Source organism: Natator depressus, chromosome 13 (assembly GCF_965152275.1).
Source record: "Natator depressus isolate rNatDep1 chromosome 13, rNatDep2.hap1, whole genome shotgun sequence".
Taxonomy (NCBI): domain Eukaryota; kingdom Metazoa; phylum Chordata; order Testudines; family Cheloniidae; genus Natator; species Natator depressus.
Genome location: NC_134246.1, coordinates 10,837,060 through 10,854,883, shown reverse-complemented (window position 1 = coordinate 10,854,883; position 17,824 = coordinate 10,837,060). Strand labels below are relative to the sequence as shown.

The 17,824-nt window shown below is 40.5% G+C and overlaps 1 protein-coding gene across 1 annotated transcript in view; it reads left to right on the top strand.

The window, feature by feature from the left end:
* The first annotated feature begins 5,461 nt into the window (after positions 1-5,461).
* Positions 5,462-17,824, top strand: part of ZNF831 (zinc finger protein 831) — a 33,011-nt gene continuing 20,648 nt past the window's right edge. Inside the window, exon 1 of the mRNA XM_074969765.1 lies at positions 5,462-5,871. The gene's annotated coding sequence lies outside the window, so the exon portion shown is untranslated. The remainder of the gene's footprint in view (positions 5,872-17,824) is intronic.

Sequence of the window (17,824 nt, the reverse complement as noted above, 5' to 3'; positions counted from 1 at the left end):
AGAATAGCTTGAAAAAATCATGACTTTAGTATCCTTTTAGCAATGACAAATGAAAAATTAGTTTAGTAGAAATAATGAACTTTGAAACCCTTGTAGTTCCAATAAAATAATGTTAAAATAATAAGTAACTATAGCAGAAGAAATTTGTGAAAAGTGGTTTTGGCACAGTGAATATTCTAACAGAGAAGGCAATTGGAAATCAGGACTCCTGGTTTCTGGTCCCAGCATTGCCCCTGCCTCGTGGTTTTGGTTAAATCACATACTCTTTCTTCCAGTTAACTCAGTTTACACAGCTGTAAATTGGTATAATAGAACAAAGATGTGGGACATCCTTAATTTTTCTCTGTAAAGTGCTTTGAGACTCTTACAGGAGTGCATTAGAAGTGCAAAGAATTATGGTATTAATGGAAAAAAATGAAAACAATCAGAATTAAAGTGTAATAGAATAGCATTTGGTTTTGTAGTGTGCTCTTCCTATTCTCCCTCATCAGGTTACTTTGTTACCTAGTGGGATCCTAGAATAGTTTGAGTGAAATTAAATTTCAATGGTTAGAATAAGTTACCAAGTGGGGGAAAAAAAGAAGAAAACAACTTATTGCTATTTATATCTCTATGAGTTTTTGAATTCTAATCAGGAATAACTGAATCTAATCTCCAAATTTTTTACCTTTAAATTGTACTACTACTCAACATTTTTTTGTCATAAGCAATTAAAGTGCTAATTTACTAATTTTTTATATGTGGACAAAATATTAACAGCTTGGAAGTTTGTGCAAATGGAGGAGCTGTATTTAGTTCTTATTAAAGTTTAATATTAGTCTTTATTTGTTGCTATTATGTATTAGTAATATGAGGGTACAGATAGCTGTCAGTTTACTGGGGTATGTTCATTTCTCCTGCTTTGAATATCTATGACCTATTCAAATTCCTCCGTCTTCTTAATCCTTCCTTTAAAGGTTTTCAGTCAACTTACAAATGAGGCAGGGGCCATTTAGAAAAATAATACATAATCATGTAATATAAGACTGTATCATACTGTATATGCACAAGGAGGCTGAATTAAGGTTGCATGGGCATTTCCTAAGTTTTGTGTACCTGATTTTGCAACCATAATATTTTTTTAAATATGGTTTAACATCCATTTTAGTAGCATAATTTACCTAGCATTTTGAAACAGCAAACTGAAAAACAGAAATTACATCATATGGACTTATACTGAGTCCTATACAGTTCATTAGCAGGGTTGGATTCTTTAGATCAGGGATCAGCAACCTTTGGCACACAGCCCCTCAGGGAAATCCGCTGGTGGGCTGGGACGGTTTGTTTAGCTGCAGTGTCCGCAGGTTTGGCCGATCGCAGCTCCCACTGGCCACAGTTTGCCGTTCCAGGCCAACTGGGGCTGCGGGAAGCAGCGGCCAGCACATCCCTCAGCACACGCTTCTTCCCACAGCCTCCATTGGCCTGGAATGGCGAACCGTGGCCAGTGGGAGCTGTGATCAGCCGAAGCTGCGGATGCTGCATGTAAACAAACCGTCCCGGCCCCACCAGTGGATTTCCCTGACAGGTCACGTGCCAAAGTTTGCCAATCCCTGTTTTAGATCCACAACACAGACCTCTGCCACTTGAGCTAACAGAGTAACTGACAGAAGTAATAGGTTAGAGAGTCAAGGTGGATGAGGTAATGTCTTCTATTGGACCAACTTCTGTTGGTGAGAGAGACAAACTTTTGCAGGATCCCAGAGCTAACATCTACATAGCAATTAAACTGTCACCTAGCCTGAGCCCCATGAACCTGAGACAGCTGGCACTGGCCAGCAGTGGGTTTTTAATTATAGTGTTGAGATAACCTTACAGGTTCTGTAGGAGAATGTGCTGTTGTGGGCATGAACACTTCTGCCGCTGTTCTCCAAGCCTGACCTCTTTTGCCTGTGTCCCCTCCAGCCTGTCCTTGTGCTAGTCCTTTCTCTCCACACCACCCAGGTCCCCATCTTAGTCCCCTCCCCGACTCCTTGTCCCAGTCCCCTCACCCAGCCAGTACTTTTCTCCCCCCAAGTCCCAGTTTTGCTCCCATCTCAGTACTGTACCTGATGCAAGATTCCCTACTTGGGTTCCGCACACCAGTGTTCTTTCTTAACCAGTCTCTATTTCCCCTCAGAGCCATGTCCTAGCTCCTCCTCCCCAATCCCTCTGGCTCTGGCTCTGGCTCCCTTTCCCAATTTTTCCCCCCTCCAGGAGCTGCAGCACAGATTTTAACCTCAGAAATCCAAGTGGTTTTGTCATGTGAAATGTCATTAGAAGATGAGGACTTTTAGGACATGTCGTGAGGGCTGCAAGATCTCAAGGACCATGACACAAAAACTGCTTAATTGGTCAGGAGTTTCTGTGTTGAGCAGTCTGAGGCAGTCCCTTTATCTACACAAAGATTACATTAATGTTGAAAGGAACAGATAAGTTAAGAGATACGAGTCTGACTCGTTGCTTCTGCAACACACATGGAGTTAGAGCGCTAGGAAATCTACAATCTTAAGTGAATTGACTTAAGCAGTTTCAGTTCAGAGTCCATATTATACTGTATTATCACACACAAACTTGTCAGAGTCTACATGAATGTAACACTCTGCTGGGAACTCTGTATCTTTCACCTCTACACAGGGAACTTTTTTATTGTCAGTACTGACGCCACTGAGAGCTTTGTCTGGAACTGGCAGATTCATAACTATAAAGATTCATCAGCTATTCTGTCTGGAAAAGTTTCATTAGAGTTGGCTATAACCTGCTATCATCTGTCATTAGAAGAGTCTGAGCATCCATTGCTGCCAGACCCTACACCATCACAAGCACACTCAAGCTGGTTCTTTTATCAGCACTAGATATTTTATGGTATGTTCTACCAGGAAGATATGGAAATGAAAGTATTTTTAATACATCATAATGTAATTCATTTTTAATAAATGTATCTCATTCTGGCTTTCTATTTTAGAGGGGTGGGTTAGTAATCTGGCACCATAGGCCTAAACTTGCAATTTTTACTCATGCATTTACTTCTGTTGACTCAATAAGATTACTTGCAGGAGCAAGGAATAATCTTGCAGTATCAGATTATGAGGATATGTGTATTATTACGTTAAACCTGTAGCAAAAAGCCAGGCACGAAGAGGTCTGAGAAGCCTCCTAGACAGAATCTCAACTACGAAGCAGAGAGACAGAGTAGCTTTAGGGGTAATGATTTTGCCTTACTCCAACAAAGTCCCATGTTCTGTGTTAGAAGAAAACAACTCTTTCGGTGAGGCTTCACAATGGTCACATGAGTGAGGTTCTTGGTTTTCTTAGTGCCTGCTCTCAAGAGCTTACACCTTATCTTCCTGTACGTGGACATTGCTTAGCATGTGATGGGTGCTAATAAAATACAAACAATAAATAACAATAAGGTGTGAAAACACTGACTCCTTGGAACTATAGATTCCAACTCCAGTAGCAGTGAGTGAACTCCTTTGGAGGCAAATAAACTGAACTCCATAAGGTTTCTTTTTTGCCTGGGTCTTTTGATGAGACTTAAATCACCAGCATTTTGTCTGTTATGTGAACTTGAATGTTCCCACAGTTCTTAAGAGTAGGGGTCTTTGGTACCATTGGCCAAAATGTCCCCTCTCCACTACTGTTATGCAGTGTCAGGTAGCTGCATTTCTGTGGGGCTATATGAATATAATTTGTAAAGCACTTGGGGATCCTGTGATGGAGTGCCCCACTCATGGCTAGTGTAGCGCTTCTTCCTAGCTGCTCTGGGGATTAACTCCGTGAGGTCAACACCCCCTCTCGCCGTTGCCCATTGTTACTCTCTCTCTCTCTAGTCTGGAGCTCCTCTCTCACTCCAGGAACTGCAGTGTTCTCTTCATGACTCACCCTTCTCGCCAGGTCACTCAGTTTCTCCCCATTTTGGGGTATATTCAGTTCTTTCCTTCAGCAGTCCTAGGCAGTCTTCCCATTCACTGACTCAAGTAGGAGGTTGGCAGGGGAACTTGGGTCTGCTCTCTACTCTGTATTCAAGTAGAGGGACACACAACCCAGTAGTTCTGGGCTTTGCTCTCCCAGCTCTCACTGCTCCTTCCCTGGACTGCTGGTTCCCCCTTCCCTGGGAGTACCAGTTCCAAACCCTCCTCCCTCTTCCCAGAGAGTGTCTGCTCTTTCCCAGTAGCAACCCATCTGTTGCCAACTTCTTGGTTTTATAGGCCCCGCCTATTCCTGCACAGCTGAACCTTATTGCAATCAATTCCCTGCTCCTTGGCTTTTTTTCTGGTGCAGCCTGTGGAGTTAATAGGCCTACCTGGCCACCTTAACCCCCTCCCGTCTTGTGTGGGGTGGACACCCCAACACAGATTCTTTGGGATAAAAGCTACAGCACAGTATAGAGGGTGACAGGGTGATATAGTGGATAGGGCACTGGACTGGGAGTGAATAGATGTGGATTCTTAATTCAGTTCTGCCACTAATCTGCCATGTGATCGTGTACAAGTCACTTTGCCTCTATTCCCCCCTCTCCCCCCCGACCTTTGTCTATCCACTTAGATTGCAAGTTATTTGGGGGGAAAGAGACTGTATGTGCGTTTGTACAGAGCCTAGCACAATAGGCTCCATTCTTGGTAGCAGTCTCTAGGTGCTGCTGTAATACAAGCAATAAATAATAACAGTACGAAATCATGTTAACAGCACATGAAAATTGGGCTCACTGCATTGCATTTTTGTGTGCCAAATGCTTACATTTTTTCTAAAAATCTGGGTGTCATACTCACACATGTGATAGTGATGTGAAGTGATAAATTGCACTTTTGACTATCGGAATTAATCACTCTTTCTTGGAATATAGAGTAGTTCCAGTGGCTAGTGCACTCCCTCTCCTTGCAGAAGAATAGCTGATGAATCTTTATAGTTATGAATCTGCCAGTTCCACCCCTTCCATAGGGCACCTCTAAATCCCCCCTTCATGTTGAAGCGCAGGAAGCCTCAGATAAAGCAGAGCTCTATGTGTGAAGGCAGTTTGGATCTCCTGCACAGTGCTTAAATTCTGCCACCTATTTTCTACTTGTCTGACTGAATCAGGGGCCTCTGTGTCCCCAGAAGAGGGGGCAAAATTTGGCCCTTCAGAGTCCTGTTCAATCAAATCTCAAAGGGTTACTTTTATATTGAATAAAGCTCTGTATAATTTAAAACTCTGTATGATTAAGTCACTGAAGTGTTTTACAAGGCATATGTAAATGATGCTACAGAAAATAAAAATTATTCTGATAAGGAGTTTTAAAAAGACTAACTTCTTGTAATCCCTTGAAGAGTGGAAATAAAGATGATAGTGAAACATTTATTGCAAAACACAACCAAGAATCTTCCTAAATATTTCAGCTACATTCTTTATTTTATAGGCCCAGAAGGAGAACTGGATGGAATGAAAGGGCATTAGATCTATTAAGTCTTTAAGGTTAAAAAAGAAGGCTCCTTTAAAAACCAAGAGAGAATATAAGAAAGAAAAAAATAATTTTTCATTTGTACCCGATGGTTTTTTTTTTTTTAATCTGTTTGCAAATGTTCACTGTAATGGTTTGAAACCCAGTCGTGTCATTTCTTTACGCCCACACAGAGCTGCAGTAGTGCAGACACTGTAACAGGCAAACCATATTACCAGCAACAGCCATTAAAACTCTTCCCACGCCAAGCATGGGCTGAAATCACCCCCACCTCCACACACCCCACTGCAAAACCTTCAATGATCAGTTTAAAAAAAAAAAAGAAAATTGAAAAAGGAAACAGGATGCTTCTTTTGTTTCAACGCTATTCCAGAGAGACCTGTACCACTCCACCTGCCTATGGACTGACCGCCTAAAGGTTAGCAAGTGCTTTGTTGTTACTTTATGTGGATAGAAATTCTATGCAGAATGAGATAAATCATTAAGTTGTGCTTGTTTTAATGCAGTAATTATTTAAATTCGAGATGAGGGAAGCTTTTCTCCAAAACATAGAGCATTTTAGTACCAGTCCCACGTCTGTCTGAGACAGCTTTATAATCAGTATTTTTACATCTGTTAGTCCAGCCTCCAAAACTTTAAAAGCTGGATTAAGGTTATTATTTTACTCTTAGTGCAACCTGTTGATTGCAGACTCTTGGCTGAAGGTTGTTAACTCTTTCCTAGCATAGAAAATGCACAGTGAATTTGATGATGCGACAAAATAAAAATACAAACTCCCTTAATTTTTTTTGTTGTGCAACTAGAAACGTCCTATTTTTCTGGTCACTATAGAGCTGCCAACAATGTGCAGGAATAACAGATGTATTAAATGTGTTTCCCTTTTGAGAGAAATAAGCTAAGTTTAAAATAGAAGTACAGACGTAGAATAATCCAGAGAGTACTGTGTGATTCAACTGAGATGAGAAGTGGTATAGGAATTAGAGTGGAAAATATTTTGATGTACAAATTATACTGATTGAGAAAACTACAGGTCAAAAATAATGTTTTATGTACATATTAAAATATATTTTTAGCTTACAGAGTGTTTATACTGAGGTCAAACCTTTTGGAGGTTTCAAACTTAAAAATATCCAAGAGGAGAAAAAATGAAGAGCACAAATTGATGTACTTCTATTAACCATCAAGATAAATCCTAAATTCTTTGCTGTCGTAGGTGGTGTATATTTTTCAGTTGTTATAGAAACTTCAGTCAGCTGCTACATTTTATCTGGAATATTTTGATCTTACAGGTTTAATTTTCTCTCTTTCGTATACTCTGAAAGGATTATAATATTCTGGTGCAATATCCACAAAAAGAAACCACTTATTTAAAACTAAGAAATGGTAGGAGCATATTGTGGAATTAGTAAGGGTAAATTTCCCCCAAATATTCATACACAGTACCTGAAGAGAGACTCTTGCGGTCCCATGACTTCAAAATTAGATAAAGCACGTTTTGTAGCTGCTTTGTATATTACACAACAACTGAGGTAAGGTGTGTGATTTTCAGGGACTGTTGATATCACAATGAGCAGGCAGATGTCTCAGGGTCAGACTATGGTTAAAACTGATTCTCCTGGGAAAGATTATCAATATTCCCAAAGATGAGGAGGTTCTAAACCTGGATCCTGATCCTGCAACAGGCTGAGCACCCTCAACTCTATTAACTTTAGCAGAAGTGCGCAGTCAGCACCCTGGTGCAGGTACTCAGAACTTCACAGGATCAGATCTCTTGAAGAACAAGTGAAGAGCTGAAGTCAAATACGCACTTTTGTTACGAGGCATTGGGGGATGATTTCAGCTTCAGGGAATGAGGTAAGAATGAGAATAAATGCCAGACACAGAAACTGTTTACAGTGAAAAAAGGTATCTTGGGGGAGACTAGCAGTCACTTCTGGGCCAGTAAGAAAATTCATCAACACCACTGTTACTAATTAGAATTGAAGTGTAGAAGTATATGGAACTTCTGCACTCTAAAAACAATACAGAACCCCCTCCCAAAAAACACCCTTCTATTCTACCAAACAAAATGATATTTGTTGCACCATTAGTAATTAATGTATTACTAATGGTACAATTACTTTTTCATACTGTGTATGAAAATGTAATTGAATACAAGTGTGATCTATTCTCCAGGAAGTCCTTCCAATAAACATTGTCTGGCTATACCGAAAGAAGGATAGGAGGCACTTGATATGGATTTAATTAGGCCACAACTTTATTATATAGTTGTGTGGGACTATCCGGCAGATAAAGTGAACAGTGCAAGCAAATCCATGTTTATTCAGATAACTATTCAGGGCTTCCTCCAGCTGCCCTTCATTTTCCACCCAGGTCCCCTAGCCAACCTGCCCCAAGAACTTAAGGTGCTGGTTGTTGTAAATATAGGTATCATGTTTCACATATGGGACTGACTATGCTAAATACCTATCTGAAGTATCTGAACATGCCTAGTGGGAACTAGATGATGCCAGAGACTGAAACATTTCTGACTGAACTGGCTAAATGTGCAGTTAATAAAAGCTACCTTCCTCATAGGTGCTTACTAAATATGACAGTGCCAACTTTCAACTTATAAATCTACTGATGATTCGGTTTTATGTTTGTACAGTCTCTAGCACAATGGAGTGCCACTGCTGAATGGTTTCCTGCAGAGATGGGTTGGCCCTAACATTTCATAAGAGTACAGCTTGTCAGTGCCACTCAAGCAGTTGACATGGCATTTCCTTGTGAGAGACGCTGTCATTTATCTCTTATGTGGCCAGAAGTATCTGTGCTGGCAAGGACGAAAGTATAAATGTGCTTGTTGAACTGTGTCAGCATTTTGTTTTGTAAATAAATGTGCATTCTTTTAAAACTCAGAAGAGGAAATGTATGAGTTCTCAGAAGACAGATGTCCTTTGTCAGTACTAATGTAGAATTTAGCTTTTAAATCAACTCTCTTTGTTCCAAAGACCAGTGTTTTTTTTCCATTTGAAACATCTTGCAACCAGTTTAACTTTTCAAGAGGATTATACAAGGAGTAAAAACCAAAAACAAATAATCCCTTCCTGCCACTAAGTATAGCTGACCTGCAGTTATATGTTAGCCTGGTAAAAGGGTCTTTCATTCAGAACACCGAGGGATGGATTAAGGCCATAAGCAGCATAAAATGGCCTTTAAACAGCCAGAGATTGCAATTGTTTTTTGCAACAGTCAGAAGGCCACATTCTCAGCTGGTGTAAAATTGGTGCAGCTCTACTGAAGACAGGGCATGAGAATCCTTGGCCAGGAGTATCCCAAATGATTTGTGTTCTGATTTTAGACTAAGGTACATCTTGGGGATGAGCTTTTACATGTTCTTATTGCTCTGGAAGAAGCCAAGATAGTTGGGCGCCATACTTTCAAAACACTATAAATGCAAGGGTTTTTCTGGTGTCTTCCAAGAAACCAGGTAAATTAGTCTTGGTCGCAACAAACTGTATATTTCACTAATTAAATTTGAGGTAGCAGAACAAGCCACATGGTGGCTAAGAAATTAGATGAACTTTTTGTTTCAGTTTGTATATAGGTGGTGCCATTCAGTTGAAAAAAATAAATATGAAAAAAGTAAATCACAGGGAATAAGGGACTGAAGCATGATATGTAACCCTCAGTCCAAGATTTTTCTTTTGTCTGATGTATAGTTTTTCAAGTTTGAAATTAAAAGTGTATACAGACCACTGGTTTATATTTACAAACACTAAAATATGGGCCACAGTGAAGTACCAGGAATTGCCCTGGTGTATTAGAGAACAGGATTTAGCCCCATCACTTCTAGTGTACATGTAAAAATGTCCATGGATAATAAATGATGAACAAAAATCATAGAAAGCTAATTATGCATCTGAAAATAACTAGAAGTACAGTTTTTCCTATTCAACTCATTTTCTCTAAACAATTATATGAATAATTTAAAAACCCCTCTTTCTTACTTATTTTTTATATTAACAAGATCTAATGCTTTGTTATGTGCAGGCTTCTTGTATTTGAGAACAGTGACTCAGTGGAATAATTTGGATAGGCATACTGAAAATGACAAATATGAAGTCGGTGTAGTCCGAGGCATTTTCAAGATGGATTTCTGCTTCTGCAGGTTAGAATGAATATTCAGAATTCCATAGTCTTACTCACGTGAAGTGAGTTTGGTAGCACCAGATATTCCTTGGTGGATAACACATTATTTTTATTATTATTTCTATTATGCTATGTTCATCATTATGAATTATTATAAAAATCATGCTGCCAAACCGTGGACCAGTTAGTGGGAGCTTTGCCACTGACTTCAGTGGGACCAGGATTTGGTCTGAAATGCACATAACTGATCTTGCCTAAAGATTCCTATACAGGCAGTGGAGGGTTGGTGACATCTAAAAATAGATTGGCTTTTAAAACAAACCAACCAGTCTCTTGCATTTCAAACAGAAAACTAGTGCACTATGCTACGGTGTTCTGGAGAGTGGAATGGGTCAACATGTACATAGGTGTAATGTGCATTGTACCCTTGCTAGCACACTCAGCCATACAGATGGGATAGAATCATAACATTGTAGGAATGGAAGGGACCTCAGGAGGTCATCTAGTCCAGTCTTCTGCACTCATGGCAGGCCTAAAGTATTATCTAGACCATCACTGACAGATGTTTGTCTAACCTGCTCTTAAAAATCTCCAATACTGATGATTCCACAACCTCCATGTGCAATTTATTCCAGAGCTTAACCACCCTGATAGTTAGGAAGTTTTTCCTAATGTCCAACCTAATGCCGTTGCTGCAATTTAAGCCCATTGCTTCTTGTCCTGTCCTCAGAGGTTAAGGAGAACAATTTTTCGCCCTGCTCGTACTAAATTCTGCACTATGAGCCTGATCCACAGCACAGGGAAGACAGTGGGAGCCTGTCCCTTCATTTTGATCAGGTCTTTGCTGAAGCTTCAGAGTGCTCTGCATGCCTGGGCATGAAGCCTGTATATTTTAATCTTACCCTCAAACACACATTAACAAACATAAGAAGTACCATACAAAATGTGTAGCTAATGATACGTGCTAAACAACTGGTCATTCCATTGCTTTTACTTGTACCCCATCCCCAATCTGTACAATGTTAATTTAAATTGTAAGCTCCTCAGGGATGGCACCTTGCATTTATGTTTATTTTTAAAGGATCTAGCATAATGCTAGCACTATATCAAACTACAAACTATAGACTATCATAAATAATGATGGTTTTAGAGATATTTCCAGTTCCAGCAGTATTTTCCATTTTAAAGATAGGGAATATTGCTGGAGTTGGTAATATTTCTAAAACTGGAATATTCATTAAATGTACTCAGTGAGAGTAATAATGATAATCACAGTCCCAAGCAGAAGCTTAAATCATCTTAGAGACAGTTTTTGCCTTTTAAGAGAAACCATTTGTAATTGCTTGTGAGATGCCCATAACTGTGCGTGTGGCTCATTTAAGTTAAGGGCAGAACCCCTGTTTTAAAATTAATATCTTCTTTTACATCAGTTTGTTGGCCTTAGCACATGATAGTCCTTCAGAAGTTCTCACTTACACGTACGGAATTGGGATAGATTCAGTAAGGAGAGTATCCTCAGTGGAACTGGAACTCATTGCTGCATTGTAGTTATTCTTACACATATGCATAAAGCAAATGTGTGAACCCAAAGCAAGAATCATTGCTGGCACAAAGCATGTTTTTTTGTAGTTTCACTGATCTTGTTTTAACTGCATGCATTAATTTAATGTTTAACTATTGCTAAGAATATTCCTGTATACCACAGGAGTGGACGGCTCCCGTACTTTATACAGGGTATTAGTAAGAGCTTTTTTCTTCATAAATAAAAGCAGGAAAAAAATAAAGGAAAGAATTAGAGATTGGCTAACCCCAGAACCACTTATCTGGCTACCACCCGAGAATCTAGGGGTTTGGTAAATGGGACCAGGATGAAAGTCACTCTCAGTTGTGTGTGTGTGAGTGTGTGAGAGAGAGAGGGAATAAGTGAGTGAGAGAAAAAAAAACAAACAAACCCAGACCAATAAAGTTTTGCAAAACTAAAACCCACTTCCACCTGAAGAGATGATCCAAACTCTGAACCATTGATCTCAAAGACTCCAGTGGATACGCAGGGAATATGGACCAATCAATCAAAAGAAACATAACTTCTGTGTTTACCAAATGAGTCAGCACATGATGATATGATGATAGCCAAAGTAAAATTTGCATTATGAAGACATGACGTCTCCAAGGTATTAGTGATGAGCATGTACCATTTGCAAGCCAAGAAAGGGCTAATTTGCACAAGTTTGGGAAATGAAGTTCACGTGTTCCAGTTTGGCATGTACAATCCAATGATGTGGCACAGAGAATCACTCAAAGCAATAAAATTCGTGTTTCATCTAAGGGCTGCATCCATAAAAAAACAGTAAACATCACACTACAGAGCCTCCTAATATATGAGTCTACTGGCCACACTGATGCTTCTTCCCTGGCTTACGTCAAAGTCTTCCTCTGGGGATAATGTGGATCAAGCCTCAGTGGCACAAGGTGTGTGAACCCCCTACTAGGATTTTTCACAGCAAGTCATCTAGTGCAGTGAAACCACACTGGTTCTGTTACATTCATGGCTATCCACATCTATGGAGAGCAGGAGGGAAGACTGCTGAAAGTAAAACAGCTTTTAGAAGGGGTCAGGGCCTCTTTGCCCATGTCACTTAAGGGCTGGAAAGCTGTCATGTAGCAATGAACTTGAGTGGTAATGTGTCTGACCTGATGAAGTGAACTCCCACACTCAAGATCTGGACAATTAAGACTGTCTCTTCACTTGTGTTTGCAACTGGGCCTCACCGTATTTTCTGTGTAACTCTAAGCTGATTTTAGATGCCAAAGTCTCTTTTTCTCAGCCTACGCTAACTGCATTTTTCCAACATAGCTAAAGTATCTGTGTCCTATACCATTCCAGTTATCACTTGTTCCCTAACTGTGCTGCACTATCAGAAGCCCTTGGATCATACTCAGATTGGATAGATATTAGGATTCTTGTCTAACAAACATCTGTGTCTTTCACTGTTCATTTCCACTACAATTTTAAGAACTACCTGCTACAGTTGTACAAAAAGTATTTTAAGAAAATTAGCTTTAGTCACATATAATTGTAGGAGTTTTCTTTGTATCACATTAATATCTTTCACTTAACAATGTTACCAGTAATGCAATTTATAAAACACCTACATTTCGAGGCTGCTGATTCTGTTTATGGGCTGTTAGATGACTAATGATAATGATAGAAAAAGGTTGAAACGCTGTTTCATGTTCCTGTTTCATCTCTTCCTGTTTTTTGAAGGTTGTTACTATGACACTTACTAGTGTATACAGAAAAAAAAAATTACTTCCTACTTCTTATCTGTTTCAAGTCTGTCCGCATTTCTCTCTCTCTCTCTCTCTCTCTGATTGCATCAAATATTGACAGCAATGAGGCTTCTTTTGGTGAAATACTTAGTTATATGCAAGGTACGGTAAGCTAAAAAAATTCTCTCTTATTTCTATACAAAAGAGGATATCTTAATCTTTTCTATACTCTGCAGTATTATATTTGGAGTAGGAATGACTGGAAGCCTTTTAAAAGGCATCCTATCAGCCAGTATAGTACATTATGCATGTGTAGAATGTTCAACAGCTATGTCGGTGTGATAAAACACATCAGGCTTTTTGTGCCTATGGATAATACCCATAGGCCAAGTCAGGGGACTGAATATTGTGTTTATTTAAAAATTACTCTTCACAAAAGGTATGTGAGATACTGTGTAAAGAAATGTAAAGAAGAAATACCGGAAATAGATTGCATGCTGGACTGTTAGCAATATTTTTAAATATGTGATCGCAACTTTACAGCACAGTTTGTATGCGGTATTAGATACCCAGTGGGTAGAAAGAGTGTTTTGGTTGTATAATTCAGGATTACAATGGGGCTGTATTGTAGTGCTCAGAAACCCAAGGATATATAATATATATGACATAATAAAGAAGCAATTTATATAGGAAAATGTAGCTCTGTTATTCTCCCATGTTTTTATGTGTTTAATATTAATGTAACTGATATGTTCACACAGTGAGTTAAATGCCAATCTCTGCTACACTTAGGTTGCCAACTTTCTACTCGCACAAAACCGAACACCCTTCCCCCGTTTTACCCCTCCTCCGAGGCCCTGCCCCCTGCTCACTCCATCCCCACTCCCTCTGTCACTCACTCTCCCCACCCTCACTCATTTTCACTGGGCTGGCTTTAGGGGTTGGGGTGCAGGAGGGGGTGAGGGCTCCAGCTCGGGGTGTGGGCTCTGGGGTGGAGCCAGGGATGAGGGGTTTGGGGTGTAGGAGGGTGCTCTGGGCTGGGACCAAGGTGTTTGGAGGGCGAGAGGGGGATCAGGGCTGGGGCAGGGGGTGGGGCGCGGGGTGGTGATGAGAGCTTTGGCTGGGGGTACAGGCTCTGGGATGGGCTGGGGATGAGGGGTTTGGGGTGCAGAAGGGTGCTCTGGGCTGGGTCCGAGGGGTTTGGAGGGGTATCAGGGCTGGGGCAAGGGGTTAGGGCATGGGAGGGGGTGCAGGCTCTGGGCGGCACTTACCTCAGGTGGCTGCCAGAAGCAGCGGCATGTCCCCCCTCCAGCTCCTATGCGAAGGCGCGGCTAGGTGGCTCTGTGCACTGCCACATCCACAGGCATTGCCCGCACAGGCCACGGCTCCCAGCCAATGGGAGCTACAGAGTTGGCGCTTGGGGCAGGGGCAATATGTGGAGCCCCCTGGCTGCCCCTACACCTAAGAGCCAGAGCGGGGACATGCCGCTGCTTCCAGGAGCCACACGGAGCCATGGCAGGCAGGGTGCCTGCCTTAGCCCTGCTACACCGCCAACCGGACTTCTAACAGCCCAGTCAGCGGTGCTGACCAGAGCTGTTGGGATCCCTTTTCAACTGGGCGTTCCAGTCGAAAGCCGGACACCTGGCAACCCTGGCTACACTGGTGTCAATCTGGAGCTACTCGATTGACTTTATAGGATTTATTTACACTGGAGTAACTAGAATCATGATTTGGACCAGTGACTGAATTAATGTATTTTAATGGAATTACAGTGACCAGTTTTGTTAATGGCAATATAAAAGTAATACTTTTTAAACTTGAAGAATTGGCTGGAAAAATTCAGGATAAGCCAAATCCTGCTTCACTTTTGCCAGTCGCACAACTCCCATTAGCTTCAATGGGACCAGGTTTTGACCCTGTGGAGCCAGTCCCACAAGGTACCAAGTACCCCCTTGGAGGTGCTGAGCACTCTCCATTTCCCCAAATGTCAATAAGAGTTGAGGGCATTCAGTATTTTTCAGGATTGGATGCTTTTTGTAAAAATTGATTTGCTATATTAGATAAAGACTATCTAGAATTAACCTTGAGTTACAATGAGATTGTGATAAACTGTTGCTGCAGCAGCACAGCCTATGTGCAAAAGAATATTGTGGTTTTTTTCTGTAGAAGTATCTTTATACTATAAAGACATGAAAAGTGAGATCTTATGCACCACACTAAAATGTAAGCAACACAGGACATCACCTAGGAAGAAAGATAACATCAATTGGTACGGAAAACAGAGAACTGCCAGAATTGAATAGAAGTAATGTCACTTAATAACTATACATGCATCAGTTAAGCTGCATGTGTGTTACCATTTAATTCAAAAGTTTAGCATTACTTAAAACTTTCCCAAAAATTATATTGTGACCATATAGCTGATGATTAATGCTCGTCTTAGGCCTGGTCTACACTGCGGGGGGAATCGATCTAAGATATGCAACTTCAGCTACGAGAATAGCGTAGCTGAGGTCGACGTATCTTAGATCGATTTAGAATCACTTACTTCGCGTCCTCGCGGCGCGGGATCGACGGCCGCTGCTCCCCCGTCGACTCCGCTTCCGTCTCTCGCTGTGGTGGAGTTCCGAAGTCGACTGCAGAGCGATCCCCGATAGATTGATCACTACCCGCTACACTCTGGCGGGTAGTGTAGACATGGCCTTAAAAAAAGAAACAGGAGATGTCTGACTTTTCCTTTTTATTACATTGCAAAGTATTGGGGCTGTTCTCAGGAAAATATCCTCCACAAACTTTTCATGGTAACTGTGTACAGTACAAATTAGTCACACAGACATTTTTCTGAAAATGTAAACCTCTTATTGTCTATCTTTCTGAGGTAGCTAGTCATTTATTTAATTTACCTATCTGTGGTATTTCTGGGGTATCATGTCATCTACCTACCAGTGAAATTATTATTATAGGCATATTGCTGCATAAAAACTGAACTACTAGATATGTGTATCCACTGTCCCATTATTTTGCACACTAACAAATAAGTTGCTATTCTATAGTGCAGTTGGGTATTTCAGAGTAATGATCTTTTTAATAAATGTTTTGATAAATCCGAAGTAATCATGAAAACAGCTAGTCTGATTGGTCATTCTTATAGAAAGGCACAGTCTTACTTGGAAATTATTATGTCTTTGCTTTGTTACCTCATATTGCAGTGGGGCTGGGTACAGTTTATGTTCTACTTCCCATTTCTGTAAAACACCATACCACAGAATGATTGCTCCTTATAGAAACCTCTAACACGGAAAAGTGAAATTCATGCCTGGCAGCTGGGTTTAAACACACAAAAGCATTGGCCATGGAAAGGAGGTGAAAGGGCAGGGTATGTCAATGTATTCTGCGTTGACTCATGTCAAATGTTGGGTTTTCACAGATTCTAAGGCCAGAAGGGACCACTGTGATCATCTAGTCTGACTTCCTGTGTAACACAAGAACTTCCTTAAGTAGAGGTACACCGTACAGCAAGACAAGTTCATATGTACCATGCCCATTATCAGATGTGTGTCTACTTTGGGTCAGAATGTGGCCCAGTCTTACATGACTGTGCAAGTGTGAAAAGGGAAGCAAGACTCCCTCCCTGCCAATGCAACCTCCCAGATGGGCGAAGGAGAGAGAGAGGGTGCTTTGGGGCTTCTACTCCACTCCTTGTTTCTGCCTACTCCTCCCCAATTTGCCAACCAGTGGAGCTGAGCTGGTGCAGGGGTGAGGGAAGTAATTTGTATCTGCTAAGGAACTGAGGCAGATTGATTGGTCCCCCTTTGCTCAAGTGGAGAAGTACCGTTTGTTCCATGGGCTATGACTGGCTTGATGTAGCTGTACCTTTATAGATGGCTGACCTTTATAGAGGGCTATGCTGCTGTTGTGGTTCAATATCATAGCATAGAGGGGTCTCTAGAGGCTCTTTTAGTTTTATTCATGCTACCTCAGAACTCCTATTTTTAATTTGTAGTCTTGACCCTTATTCCTAGTCTACAGCCTAGAATTTCATCATGGATTTCATTATGATTGAGCAAGTAGCCCTAGCATGTTTGTGAACTGTGACTAGTTCCACCTGATCGCACATACAGGGTTATTCCCACAACTTCTCCATTTGTTCATGTGATATATTAGCTCAATTGAGTCCTGTGCTAACTTTCTCAGTCAACATAGTGGCTGAACCACTATTGGATCTTTGGTTTATCAGCTATTCCAACTGCAATTGAGTGAATAATTCAGATCAACTAATTTAGTTCAGAAGCACTGCCATTTTTCCTGATCATGAATTGTCTGAAAATAGATTGAAAAGTCCTCTAATGTAATTATTTAACATTATTCACAAATTTCTTCAGAGAGTATATCTTACAAAGAGTTTGTTGTGAATACCTGCAATGCATGCTGTATGGGTTAGCCATACAAGTCACATGGCATAGTTTCAAAATTCAGATTGTTATATTCGATTACAATATTTTCTGTTTATTCTGTGACAGTTCGCTACATAGATCATCCAATTAGGTAGCAGAAACTGTAACAGTGAATTATGTGAGACGCCAACACAGTGCACATTTCAAATGTCACTGTTGACTGTTATTAAAAAAATGTGCTTTTTGCGACTATTTGCTCTAGTAAACCTAAGTATTTGAATATTCAGAAAAACTAAACATGAAAGGGTTGTGAACATAGATGAATCACAATTTGAATGAATTTTCACAAGAAGTTTTCTACTGTTTATGCTGATATTATCCTGCTATTTCTGCTCTTCCTAATGGTAATTTTAAAGTAACTTATTTTTATGGCTTTCCAACTTGTTTTTACTTTTAGGAAGGGGAGGAGGGGAGAGAGAACAAACCACCAAGGCTAGCCAAATCAGGTGTGTGAAAATAAAAATTGCTCTGAACCTGATAACCAAATCTTGAACCAAAACAAGTATATTGGGA